Raw genomic sequence first — 13502 nt, 5'->3', positions numbered from 1 at the left:
ACAGCTGGCGAGGAACATATCAAAAATGAACACATCGGCAAACCAATGTGATTCAATGTCTAGATTCATTTTTTTAAGCACTTTCAAAGATTTTATTAACAATGAAGGGATGTTTATAATCGCTCAAAGTAGGCGCTTAAATCTTTTTTCTTTTCATTTAGTATCCCATTAATTACCTGCTTATATTTACGCTTGGAATGTTTATTCAAATGTCTTGTAGTTATTTTGATGTACCTCCATTTAATTAGAAATAATACATGTGTGTAATCAATGTTAAAAGGAAATGGAAGAAATTAAGTGGAATTATTAAACACGTCGTGTGTCGGGATCTTTACGTGAATCTCAGTTCAAAACTGGTCACTGATATTGATCGCTTAATTGTTTAAGTACTGTGGTCGACAGAGAATGCTGTAATGTCTGGCAATATATGTATTGTTCTTCAGTTCATAGTATTTTTCCTGATGACAGTGTTGTACTGACTATGTGCATTCAAATGTCTTATGGAAACTGAATTTTTGTTAGAAACTAGATAAAAGAGATAAAAGCTGAAAAAAAAAATAAGGTGCAAAACCGTGTGACGGAGAACCGTGATGTGCCTTGGTGAAACCAGGGTGGGGTGGAATAAAAGTGTCCATTCGGGACAGGAGAGTTGGAGTTGGCAAACATGGCGTGAACAGTCGCAGTCATTCGGTGCTGATCCAAGAATGTTTTGTCGGTGTATGACAGTTGTTATGTCGGTGCTGACGGGTGTTCTGTTGGTGCATGACATGTGGGGAACATGTCCGGGAAATGAACATACAAACAGGCCGTGTTTTGGTAGTATTTCGGTGTTTTGTACATCGTTGTAATGATTGATGCCCGTTGGAGGTATGTGTGGTGTTCGCACTCATGTGAGATGTGTACACAGGGTAGCGAACGTAACAGTGTCGTTCGTTCGTTCGTAGCGGTATTGTATACTGCGTGACATTGCACGGTATGTGTAATGGGGCTGCGTTAGCAGTGGTTGTGAATGGAAGTGCGATTCGCGAAGCGATGCGATGAGTATGTTTTGCGCACTTGTACTGGTCTTCTCGCTAGCTGAATACCAGGGTTGCAGCATTGATTGCTGGAAAGGAAGGGTACGTATTACCGTTTCCGTCATGTCATTTCGATCAGATTAGTGTGTCACTTTCTGGTTTAATATTTGGATTAGCATCGTTAGATGTGGCTTTACGAGGAAATTGGCCTCGAGATATACGAGTGTTTGTCAGGTCTGAATTGCTTAGACTATTCTCGTAGTTCGGTACGCAGTGGAGTGTACTGTAGGAAGTTGCGTTAGCGACGTAGTCTTGAAATCTAGTCGGAAAGCTAGATGTGAATAATCATGGCAGCCAAGTTCGATGCTGCAGAGTTTGTGAAAGACGTCACTCTTGGTAGATTGAGAGGGTTAGTGAAAGCCCAACTGATTGAGGTTGCAACTCATGTAGATGCTGATATCAGAGAGTGCAGTCGAAAGAAAGAAATCTTTGCAGTTCTGGTGAAGAAGCTTGAACTGGGTGGTGTAGAATATGAACACACAGACCAGAGTGAGAGTACAGATGAGATTGAGAGTGCTGGTAGAAAAACTGCTCCAAGTACTACTACTACTACTAGACCTAGTGAGATGAGGGTAGATTCCACACAACTAGAACTGGCTAGATTGGAGTTAGAAAAAGAAAAAATGAAGGCAGAAAATCTGAGACTCGAACAAGAGTTAATGCAACGTCAAATTGAGTTGACCCAGGCCCAGTACAGTAGCGTTCCAGGGGATAGGCCTAATGTTACTATGTCGAGACCAAAGACGCCTGACATTGCAAAAATGGCAAACACAGTCCCCCGCTTTGATGAAGAGGATGTAGACTCTTTCTTTTTCTCCTTTGAGAGAATAGCCAGGAATTTGGAGTGGGAGAAGAAATATTGGTCTATGATAGTACAACAAAAGCTCACAGGCAAGGCACATTCAGTAGTGTCTGCTCTCTCGGATGAGGAGGCAAATAACTATGACACAGTTAAGGAAGCAGTCCTTCTTGCCTATCAGTTAGTCCCAGAAGCTTACAGGCAAAAGTTTCGAGGATATAGGAGAGGTTCGAGACAGACCTACGTAGAGTTTCAGAGAGAAAAAGAAATTATGTTTGATCGATGGGTTCGATCAATGAAAGTAGATCTCACTTATGACAATTTGAGAGAGATAGTGTTGATGGAGGAGTTCAAGAAATCGACACCTCCAGATTTGAGAACATATTTGGAAGATCGAAGAGTACATGATGTAAAGAGTGCAGCAGTCACCGCTGACCAGTATGAGTTGACACATAAAGTGAAAACAAAAAGTCCTGAGGGAAAGAGGAAGTTTGATCAGTTGAGAAATCCTGACACTCAAAAGTGGCACAGTAGTCATAGTGAATGCAGGGATAAAGTAAAGACTGAATCACAGAAAGAGCGACCAAAATCGCCACGGCCTCAATACAAAGAAGTGAGATGCTTTTTCTGTGGGAAAACAGGTCACATTAAGTCTGAATGTAGGCGGTTGCTGGAACAAAATGAAGCAAAAGAAAAACAAAAGCAAAGAGCAACACATGGTTTAGTCCATGCAGACACACGTACACAGAACAGTTCAGATACTGAAACAAAAGAGAAACAGTACCAAGCAGCCACCAATGGTTTTGTAAAGTCAAGTGAAAGTGATGAACAGCGTCATCCAAATGTTGTGAAAAGCAGTGTCTCAAAAATGACAGATACGTGTTCAAGTGGTCGTGTGGATGAAAAGTACAAGGACTTCATTTCCAAGGGTACAGTTACCATTGCTGAATTTAGAGTACCGGTTGTCATCCTTCGTGATACTGGAGCTACACAGTCCCTCATGGTAGGAGATGTGAAGAGTATGCCCATAGAATGTAACACGGGTAGAAAAGTATTGATACATGATGTCAATGGAGGAACTCAGGCGGTCCCTCTTTTCCGAGTGAATTTGGATAGTGGACTGATTTCAGGAGAAGTGATTGTGGGAATTGTTCCATTTCTCCCTATGGATGGAGTTTCCTTTTTGCTTGGTAATGACCTTGCAGGAGGTCGAGTGAGTGTCCTTCCGGTTGTTTCTGAAGTCCCAGTGTACGAGCAGGAAACTGAAAAACTTGTCGATGAATTTCCAGAAGTATTTCCAACATGTGCTATCACCAGGTTTCGAGCAAGTGAAGCAGAGCGTGAGAGAAAGGAGTCTGAAAGTGAAATTTTTCTTGGTGACACATTCTTTGGAAAAGTGACTAGTGAAGGTGAAAGAGAACAAAGTTGGGAGGAAGGTGTGTTCTGTCAGCCAGCTTTAATCAAAGCACAGATGGAAGATGAGGAGTTGTTGAAGTTGAGAGAGGGTGCATTGACTGTAGATGAGGCGAAGGGAGTGCCAGAATGTTTCTATGTAAAGTCTGGTGTTTTGATGAGGAAATGGCGTCCTCCAGATCGTCCCGCAGATGAGGACTGGACGGTTGTCGACCAGATAGTTGTTCCTCCGCCGTATCGAAAGGAAATTCTACGTCTTGCACATGAAATTCCAGTGGCCGGACACTTGGGTGTCAAGAAGACTTTGTGTAGAATCAGAACTCATTTCTTCTGGCCCAAGATGAGAAAGGATGTGTCTGAATTTTGTCGAACGTGTCATGAATGTCAAGTGGTAGGAAAACCACAACATGCCATTAGATCTGCGCCGTTGATTCCTATTCCGGCTTTTGAGGAGTTATTTAGCCGTGTGATGGTAGAAGACGTAGGTGCAGTTGTGAGTGAGAGTGTCCTACACAGTGCTGAGAAAAGTGCAGAAGAGTTTGAATCTGATGCTCCAGATTCTCAGAGTGTGAGTTTCAAGTCGGGAATGATTCCGCGAGTAGAGAACTCAAAGGCACTAGAAAATCCAGAGTTACTACTCAATCATTTGTCTGATTCGGAGAGGCAAGATGTTGTCGACATCTTCCAGGAATTTCCGGAGGTTTGCAGTGATACATTGGGCTGTACGAAAGACACTGTTCATACAGTAGATGTTGGTAAAACTGCGCCCATAAAGCAGCATCCATATCGGATTCATCCTGCTAAGAATCTAGCCAAATGCGAGTTCGGGAAAGCTTGTGTGACTTACCTAGGTCACAAGGTAGGCCGAGGTAGCGTCGCACCACGAGATGCTAAGGTCCGAGCCATCGTGGACTTCCCTGTGCCGTCATCGAAACGGGAGCTTCAGCGCTTTTTGGGAATGTGCGGATTCTACCGGAGATTCGTTCCCAACTTCAGTCACCTGGTGGTGCCCTTGACGGACCTGTTGAAAAAGGGTACAACGTTCCAGTGGTCGGCGAACTGCCAGGATGCGTTCCAGAAGCTGAAGGCCGTCCTCATGAATGATTCCGTGCTCATCGCACCAAACTTCGAGAGGAGCTTCCAGCTGGCTACGGATGCTAGTGACCGAGGAGTAGGAGCCGTGCTACTTCAGGATGACGACAACGGACACAGCAAACCCGTGTGTTTCTTCTCCAAAAAACTGAATCGCCATCAGCAAAAGTATTCAACTGTGGAGAAGGAATGCCTCAGTGTCGTTCTAGCCGTGCAACATTTCGAAGCGTATTTGGACGGTGGAAGAGACATCGTGGTGTACACTGACCATAACCCATTGACGTTTTTAGAACGCTTCAAGCACAAAAATCAGCGTCTCTTCCGTTGGAGTTTGATTCTCCAGCCGTACCCACTGAGAATTGTGCACATAGCAGGAAAGGACAACAAATTAGCAGACGCTTTGTCGCGAGTTTGAAACTGTGCGCGCGCTGATAATGTTGCCGAACGATAACAATCTCAAATCTACAGAGAAACCTACATCAAGCTGAACATTTCAAACAGGACTCAAAACAGACAAGAAACTGATGTAATTTTTTTTTTTGTATATGACAACGTATACATGTGTTTATGTATTCTCGTTCAGTTTTCTTCCTTTTCCAACGATCTGTGAAGGAAGAAATTGTATTTATGTTAATCATCTTTGTTTTAAGCGAAAACAGCATGTGAGTGATACTAGGAAGTATGAGAAAGTACTAGTACACAATATTCTGTCTTTACAAGAAGACATCGCTTGAAAAATTTCATGATGTGTTACACGCCAAGCATTATATGATATTTTGGAAACCCAACATTACAGGAAGCGCCAGGATACAATATCTGTGGTGTGTAAGATTACAGTGAAAGTTGTGCTTCAGTTGCACACTTCTACATGTATTGTGAGTTTATTCAATGTACCAAAGAGTCAAAGGATTCAGATTTGTATGTATACCGATACGTTACCGAGTTGATGCTAGCAAATGCAAAAACAGTATAGCAAAACACATCCGGGCAGCCACAGGAAAACTGTTGACCAAATTTTTAGTTTTATATCTACCGATTTGTGTTAAAACACAAGACTTTGTGTTGTTTTGTATAAATGAAAAAGTGTTGAGTGACAGTGAGGCATAAAGAAGCCAAGATGTTATAATGTCACTTTTGTAAATTAATAACCTGTATGTGTATTTCGTTACAGAGTGACAGCGTCACATTTGTGTGTCGAGTATGATCTCGATATTTTCCAGAGTTTGAACATACATTGTATATTATAACATTTTAACGAGTGACAATACATAATCATTATGTGTGAAGGGACAAAAAGAGATGTCCGGTGGTTAAATTTTTGTTGTTGTTTTGGCTAACTTATGACGCAGAGTTGACATAAGTATAAAATTTATGAGCAAGTACATTGAGTAGATGTACACGTGTGTTGACGTGTTTAAATACGATTTTGTTATAATCAAGAAATGTGTGCTGTAACCACATTCAGTGAAACTCCAGTGAAAGTTTGTGTTGGAAAAACAGACATATCTTTGCAACAGTCAGAACAATTTCGTGAAGAAAGTATTTTTGGTTTTGGTATTTTTGGTTTTCACATTTAAAGATGAAGTGTATGTGTTACCAAAAACAAAATACTATTCATGCCTGAAGTTTATTGGTCAAATATGTGAGGATATAATTACAGTCGAGACTACCAGAAAGCACAGTCTCAGTCAAAATATTGATACTACTGGAGAAATGATTGATTACATTTGGTGTAATCTTTCCATAGTATGTGCACCCGTTGAAAACAGTTTCACATGTGTACTGTAGACTGTTGATTTGCGTATTTACATGTTTTGTAGGGGGCTTGTCAAGTTTTCATATATTGTTCTAAAGGTGGACAATATGATGCCGGAGTGAACTGATTCTGATAAGGCTCAAAATCAGTCATTATAAGTGTACAATGTAGTATGCCAGGTGAGGTTGTAAGAAAACAACACAAAACTTTTTGAGTTTGTAATCATGTAAGCTGAATAGTAAGCAAGAACAGTGAAGTAAGCCTTACAACGAAGATGTTTATAGTCGAAAAGTTACATTCATAACTTTCCTCTTGTTGGGGGGAGGTGTGACGGAGAACCGTGATGTGCCTTGGTGAAACCAGGGTGGGGTGGAATAAAAGTGTCCATTCGGGACAGGAGAGTTGGAGTTGGCAAACATGGCGTGAACAGTCGCAGTCATTCGGTGCTGATCCAAGAATGTTTTGTCGGTGTATGACAGTTGTTATGTCGGTGCTGACGGGTGTTCTGTTGGTGCATGACAAACCGCAACACGACTTTCTTGAGAAAGGAAATGTACTGTTAAGTGGGTAAGGAAATAGGAGGAAAATAAAGAAGAAAAGAGAAAGACCGATAGGTAGAAAGATAGTAGGATCCACGCCATGAAGAGGAAATCTTGGACAATAACTTCATCGCTGCGAGCCATTAACTGTAAGCAAACGTGACGAACTATTTTGGTATATTTTATACAACACCAGTCATGACAAAATCATTATTGGTTTCGTGTCCATCTTAGTGTACTATTATGTTGCTGTGAGTTGTTGACTATACATACGACGTGGTTACCTCACTATTCTCTTTGAAAAATAGTTGGTTTTTTTTTTTTTACCGTCAGAAAGGAATCACTCGTTATGATGTTACAAATAAAAATTATACTCGTGTGATAATAGTGAGAGAAATAAGAGCTATTTCATATTCTTGAATAGATATTCGGGTAAGAATGAATAGGATCGAGTACCTGCATTTCGATTGTAAGTGGAAAATATGTTAATGGAATGATGACTCTTGCAATCATAAAATAGTTGTATATATTGTTGTTGAAAAAGAAAATAACTGATTCTTCAGATTGATGTCACGATAGGTAATATTGTCTGCATTTCTCAGCAACGTCAGTCGCATGGGGACACCTTTCAAAACAATATAATTTTTGTACTCGTATGAAGTACTACCCTGGTATGAAAACAAATCACGTTCAAGTTTGCAACTATTTATGATGTATGACATACAACTTTGCTGTCAACTCACACTCGGTCACCTTTACGGTGGCATGATCCGTTGCAATTGAATCACATGTTAGTAAAAGCCAAAGAATCATAGTGCATATTACATGCAGATTACACTATACATGGTGGGCTTCGAGCGAATATTGATGAATACTGATTTCCGTATTTAAAAACGCGCATAGATAGTAATAACGACATTTTGTACAGCTTCACAGCTGTATGCCTCATGTTACCATCAATATAATGAAAAGTGTATACTTCCAATGATGAACTTGTACGGTACATGTATTGTAGTTTTGTCAGCTATGTATTAATGTATTGTACTGATGTAACGTGAGTAAGTGAGGGGACTGCACTATACACGTTCGCTTTTTAGCAGCCCCTCAGTTTTCATTTCCACCAAGTCCTTTATGAAACAAGATGTATTATGTTACAAGATATGTTGTCATTTGACGTTTGTATTACGTACTATTGATTGGAAATGAAAATAGAAACACGAATGAATGAATGAATGAATGAATGAATGAATGAATGAATGAATAGCTTGCTGATCTTAGCTGCATAGCATAAGATGTTACAATAGACATAGAAATGTTTTATATTACTGTCGTGTTATACTGTAATTCACAAAGTTCGACATTACATCACGCTGCATCCAGTGTTATCTGTGTAGTTTACGTTTAAATATAAGTTTTCTTTACTCTGTCATTATCAATTATTGTTCATGTGATTAAAGATGACCTAGGCTGCCTGAAGATAAGCCGTGCATCAAGTTCTTTATGTTTCACTCAAGTGCACTGTATAGTTTGCCCTAAAAGTGTAGTTTGAAAATACTTTGTTGGAATTTCCGGTCTTTATGCCCCCGTCTCAAATCTGAATACATCCTATTCATAATTATTTTGAAGTTATCAATTTCTATATAGGAGTAACATCATGCTTTACACTTTTATAGCGCAAAAAAAAAAGCGTTTCGTCAGCATTTTGTACAATATCAGAGGAAAATAGTGAGATATTGATTATCATCAGCTAGATCATTCATTACATAGTCATATCAAATGTTACAGAACTGCATGTTTGGTAAAAATAGCAAAATGATATCATAATACCCAATATTTTGTCTATTTGCACATGTCATAAACACAAAGGCCGTCTCCCTCTTCCCGGTAATTAAAGTGCCGGGACATGGATGTCATGCTTGCCAAGTTTAACGGAGGTTGAATGAAATAGGATAACATTAGAGCTTTAAAAGGGGGCTGTACAAAACGCACACACGTTTGCACAAACAAACACGCAAACGATAGTGAAAGTTTCAGAGTAATTCTATTACGTAATACTCGTATAAGTCGAAGAGGTTAGCATTTCCCAGGTGTTTAAGGCAGTGAAGTCACATAATGAAATTCAAAGTAGGTAAAAATTCCAGGCAGTCCCAGTTGGCTATAAATACCCGTGTCAGTGAGCAGTAAGCATCTTTTTCAAGTGTGACGGCAGTGAATTATACCAGGGAGGTGAGACACCTCCGTGATTATACATCTCAAACTCCAATGTCTAGTGATCAGGAAGACGACGCTACCTCTCAGCCCCCATCCCCGCGGGGAGATCAGGGCATGGAAGGCCGCCTTGAAGCTCAGCTAGAGAGACCGAGATACTCTCCCGCTTCATGGATAGGGCGGCGGCACACCGTGGTAATGACAAACGGCATGCGAGCCATGCCAGCTGGTGCAGGAGAGCTTCTCCTCCCGGCGATTAGTCCGGACATGCGAGCCATGTCCGCGGGGACAGGGGCGCTGCCCCGCCCATCGAAGACTTCAGCGAGCTAGCCATCCCCATCGGCAGCTCAACAGACGACGATATTCTCATGTCAGCCTCCTTCCTGGCAAAACTGATTGCGTTGCCCTGTATGGGTGGCCTTGACTCTGCCCTTGTGGTTATGGTCATTTTGACAACCGAATTGATCCGGATGCCATGTTCCTACAGCCAAACTCTTTCAAAGCCTGGTACCAAATTTGATTTTAACTTAAATTCTGATCTCATTTGGGCCAAATTTAAAAATTGGCTGATTTGCTAATGAAGGCAGTCACACTGCCCATATCAGAAGGTAAGTGCTCTATAAAATCGCGAAGCAAATGCTCAATTGCCATCGAATGCCCAAGCAGTTCTCACACCAAAAATCGAGAGCAAAATTTGGGCGATCCTCCTTCACGAGGCCTTGGGTCTTGTGAGCTCCCAACTTCTACAACAAAATGTAGTGAAGGGACTTCTACCACATAGATAAATCCTTTCTGAAATTCACATATCATGCACGGATAATCATCCATGCAATTGACACAACGAGAATTGTAACAACTCATGTCACCATCGATGGCCTGACACTCCCGGGCTTTGCTTATCGTATGATCCGAGCATGCACCATCGAGGTATCTTAAAACCCCTTCTCAACCCTTCTCAGCAACACTTGCGCAGCAAGTCGATTCCACTTGGTAGAAAGTTGTTCAGAAAGACATCTGAGAGAAATTGACAAGTGTCACATAAGCATACATCGTGTGTCATGAATGTCTCTACGCAAGCCAGCAAAAAAAAAAAAAAAAAAAAAAAGAGAGAAAAAAAAAGATGAGTACTGTCCAAGACCGCTCAGTGCTGGAAATCTCAAGCTTTCCAAAGATGACTGGTCAAAATAATTCCCGAGCCTTGGATATTGGCCACAATATTTGGCTATGAAGCCAATAATTTCATTTCAACCCCATACCAATAAATTTTTCCTCTACAAAGTGTACATTCTACCGAGGAGGAAAAGGCAACCCATGAAGAATTGTCTCCGAACATTCTCGCAAAGCAAGCTATTAGAGAGATTCCTCACATGGAGTATCAACTCTATTCTAGCGCTACCAAAGACCGGCGGTCTAAGTCCAATCATAAATTTGAAAAACTTGAACAAATTTGTAAGATACGAACACTTCAGAGTGGAACAGTTTCGCTTGATTACGGCCTTAATTTTGCCCCTCCAAAGGGTGCATATTTATCCGTATCCGTTCACCTTGTTCATCAAGCATAGTCTTTCGAATGGAAATACTAAGTAGTATTTTCACTGCATTCTTTCAGTGCCTTCCATTTGACCCCACAGAATTCCCTTAAAGTTATGAAACCTGTCTTTGCCTCGGTGAGTAGTGGCATTACAACAATCACCTATTCGATGATATCCATATTCTTTCTCACACCAGAGAAGAGTGTCTTGACAAAGCCAATGATCAACTTGTCACCCTTAAAGAGTTTCAGTAAGGATTTCGACAAATCCAGTTTCAACCCAAAGCACGTCGAGACCTTCCTTGGTTCTCATATTAATTCCCAGCAAATGATTTTCAGTTTTTTCCTCAGAACAAGCTTGACAAGGTTACTGCCCTTGGAAATTCAATCTTGTATGGCAACGAAACCAAATTTCGGGATTCTAATGCCTTCCACAAAGAAATTTACATTCTCGTCAATTAGGACTAGAAAAAATAAATCAACTAATGCTCTGCGTAAAGCAGAAGATGACATCGACACGAAGTTTGGTGTCGTTATCTAGTCATGCGATACAAAACATTCTTTGGTGGTGGCTGTCTCGCAAGACAAAGAATTACTTTCCACCTTCATTAGCATGATAATTTCAAGCGATGCTTGCATCCCAGTATGGAGAGTAGTTAATTCTGAACAATGACAATTCCTTTGCTCAGAGAGTCTGGAGTGCCAAACAGAATTCCCCGCATAGCAATGTGTGTGAACCTCTTGCAATTCAGAACGATCTTGAAGCCCTGTGTGGCTCGTGTACAAAAAATGTGCTTATTCATAATTCGGTCAGACATTTCTACAGCTAGTAGCATACCTGACCCGAACGAATTCACGGCCAACATTGGAATTGGTGTCTAGCAATTGGATATCAGCTTCACATTCAACAGATGTAGATAATTCTTAAGTTTTCTGCTTGTCTCGCAGAGACATGAACAACTAATTACTATTTTACATGTGTTTCACCACACAATCCACAAACTCTACATATGGATTAGCAACTTTCCTCATGTCAAATGGAAGCTAAGTTTTATTGCCCTGAATTTTGATGCCTTTTTCCTTACCCTAGAACGTTTTCAGTCCTCCACAAGCTTCAACTGAACAAGGTGACCTGAGCAATCCTCACTGCCCCAATGGCGGCGGCAGCCATGGGCCTCATTATCGCTCAAAATGCGAATAGCCCCACCTCTATTACTCCTAGAGAAAATTCTTGCCCCACACCCTCACCCACCGACGAGCCTCCAGCTCACACTAGCCGCCTGCATGGGTGCTCTCTGCTAGCGATGACAAGTGGCAGACACATCGCAGCACATTGCAAAGCTCCTCTCATCGTCATGGCGAGACAATACCAATAAACAAAACAAATGAGGGCGCTTGAAGACAGTAGCAATGTCTGTATTCTGAACAATCTTGTGATCCTTTTTAACCCGTCTACAGAACACGTTGTCAACATCTAAGCCTATAGCATAGCTTTTCAACAAAGCCCACCCCACGATTAACTCATAGACCTGCTCGGTCTTCCATACTACCTGAAACCGAGAGCTATGACATAGGCAAACAGCCCCTATAGTCAGAACTTATGAAGGGCGTATCTAACTGCGATCCTCGCAAGCCTAAATACAACAACATTGGGGATGTTTCAATTGTTTTGAATCACTTTTTATCGTTTCAAGATACCTATGAACTATAGACTCCTTCAGTGCCTTGAGCCAAAAACAATTTTCCTAGCTCGTTTCGGCAAAACGTACACAAATGCTGAGACATCTAGTTCTTATGACATTACCGGAAGATGATGCCACGTTTGCACATTAGAGATATGGTAGGTATATCTCTAACCAGGTAATTAAAGTGCCTTCTTTTACCTCCAACCCTAAACTCTGTGTTCCGATCAACTCTTCATGAGTATATTAAATGCACAGAACATCTCCATCGAGCAAGTTCAGAAAGCAAACTCATAATTCCTCCGAAACATCCCAACAAATCGGTGACGACAAGCATCTTGGAGCGGAGGCTGAAAGCCAGTCCCTCGCAGCTGCTTGTATAAACACTTAAAATATAACTAATATACTGTCAATAGCTGTACGTGTACATCCCTGTACACTGTACTGACTGTTGTATACAATTAGGTATGAATGTATTGTTGCTATGGGAACATGTACCGAGTTTGATCTGTCTTCGAGATCAGTATGAAAGGGTACCACAGGACGTATATACCTCGTGCTCATATACATAAGGATTTGGGAGCACAGTCATCCCGCGTTCATCCCAGACTCTGGTCTGGTAAGACATCCACGGATGCTAATATGAAAGTGGTATCACATTCTCAGCTCATAGCTACAGAAGCGCCGCAACTTCTAAACTTTCGCGCATGAAGTATAAAGGTCATAATGAAATCTTGTCCACAACTGACTGGACGAACGCTGGTACATTTTGAACCTTCTACCTTCTAACAATTGATTCCACATTAGTTCAACAATTCTCAGTTCTACTGAGTTAGAAAGATACATGTAAATTGTGATAGTATGTGTATATACCTGTATATTAGTATCTCAGTTAAGAACAATGTCATAATACGAGTCAGATAAGACACAAGACCATAAATCACGTTACGTTGTGCATTGGAAAATGGCGACACATTATTCGGCCACTCGTTTAGGAGATTCGGTCCACCAAACTGATGAATTTAAACTCTAATATCAACCCAAAATGCAATGGACTTGCCTCTAATTATTGCTGCAATATTACTATGCCGAGTATGAACTGGTTAATGTCTAATTCTTCCTTCAAATGTACATGAATATTAAGGAACATGATTAGGATTATGTCTTGATTGGAAAATCGGTACAAGAGGTCCATTGTATTTGATTAACTTGTCTGTGCGCTATCATGCTTAATCCTGCTCCAGTTAAAGCGCGCAAGGTATCAAAATGATATCATACTCAAAACCTATGCCTTGCACCTTATACTAGTAGGTTCTCAAGCAAACTTTGCTCGAGTTCTTCTCTTGTTTGCGACAATGTGTGTCACCATCGATAGATATTCTCTATGCATGAGGAGTCATGACCAA

This window comes from Diadema setosum, chromosome 3 (assembly GCF_964275005.1).
Source record: "Diadema setosum chromosome 3, eeDiaSeto1, whole genome shotgun sequence".
In the NCBI taxonomy this organism is placed as follows: domain Eukaryota; kingdom Metazoa; phylum Echinodermata; class Echinoidea; order Diadematoida; family Diadematidae; genus Diadema; species Diadema setosum.
The sequence above is the reverse complement of the archived record's forward strand: the minus strand, read 5'-3'. Positions refer to the sequence as shown.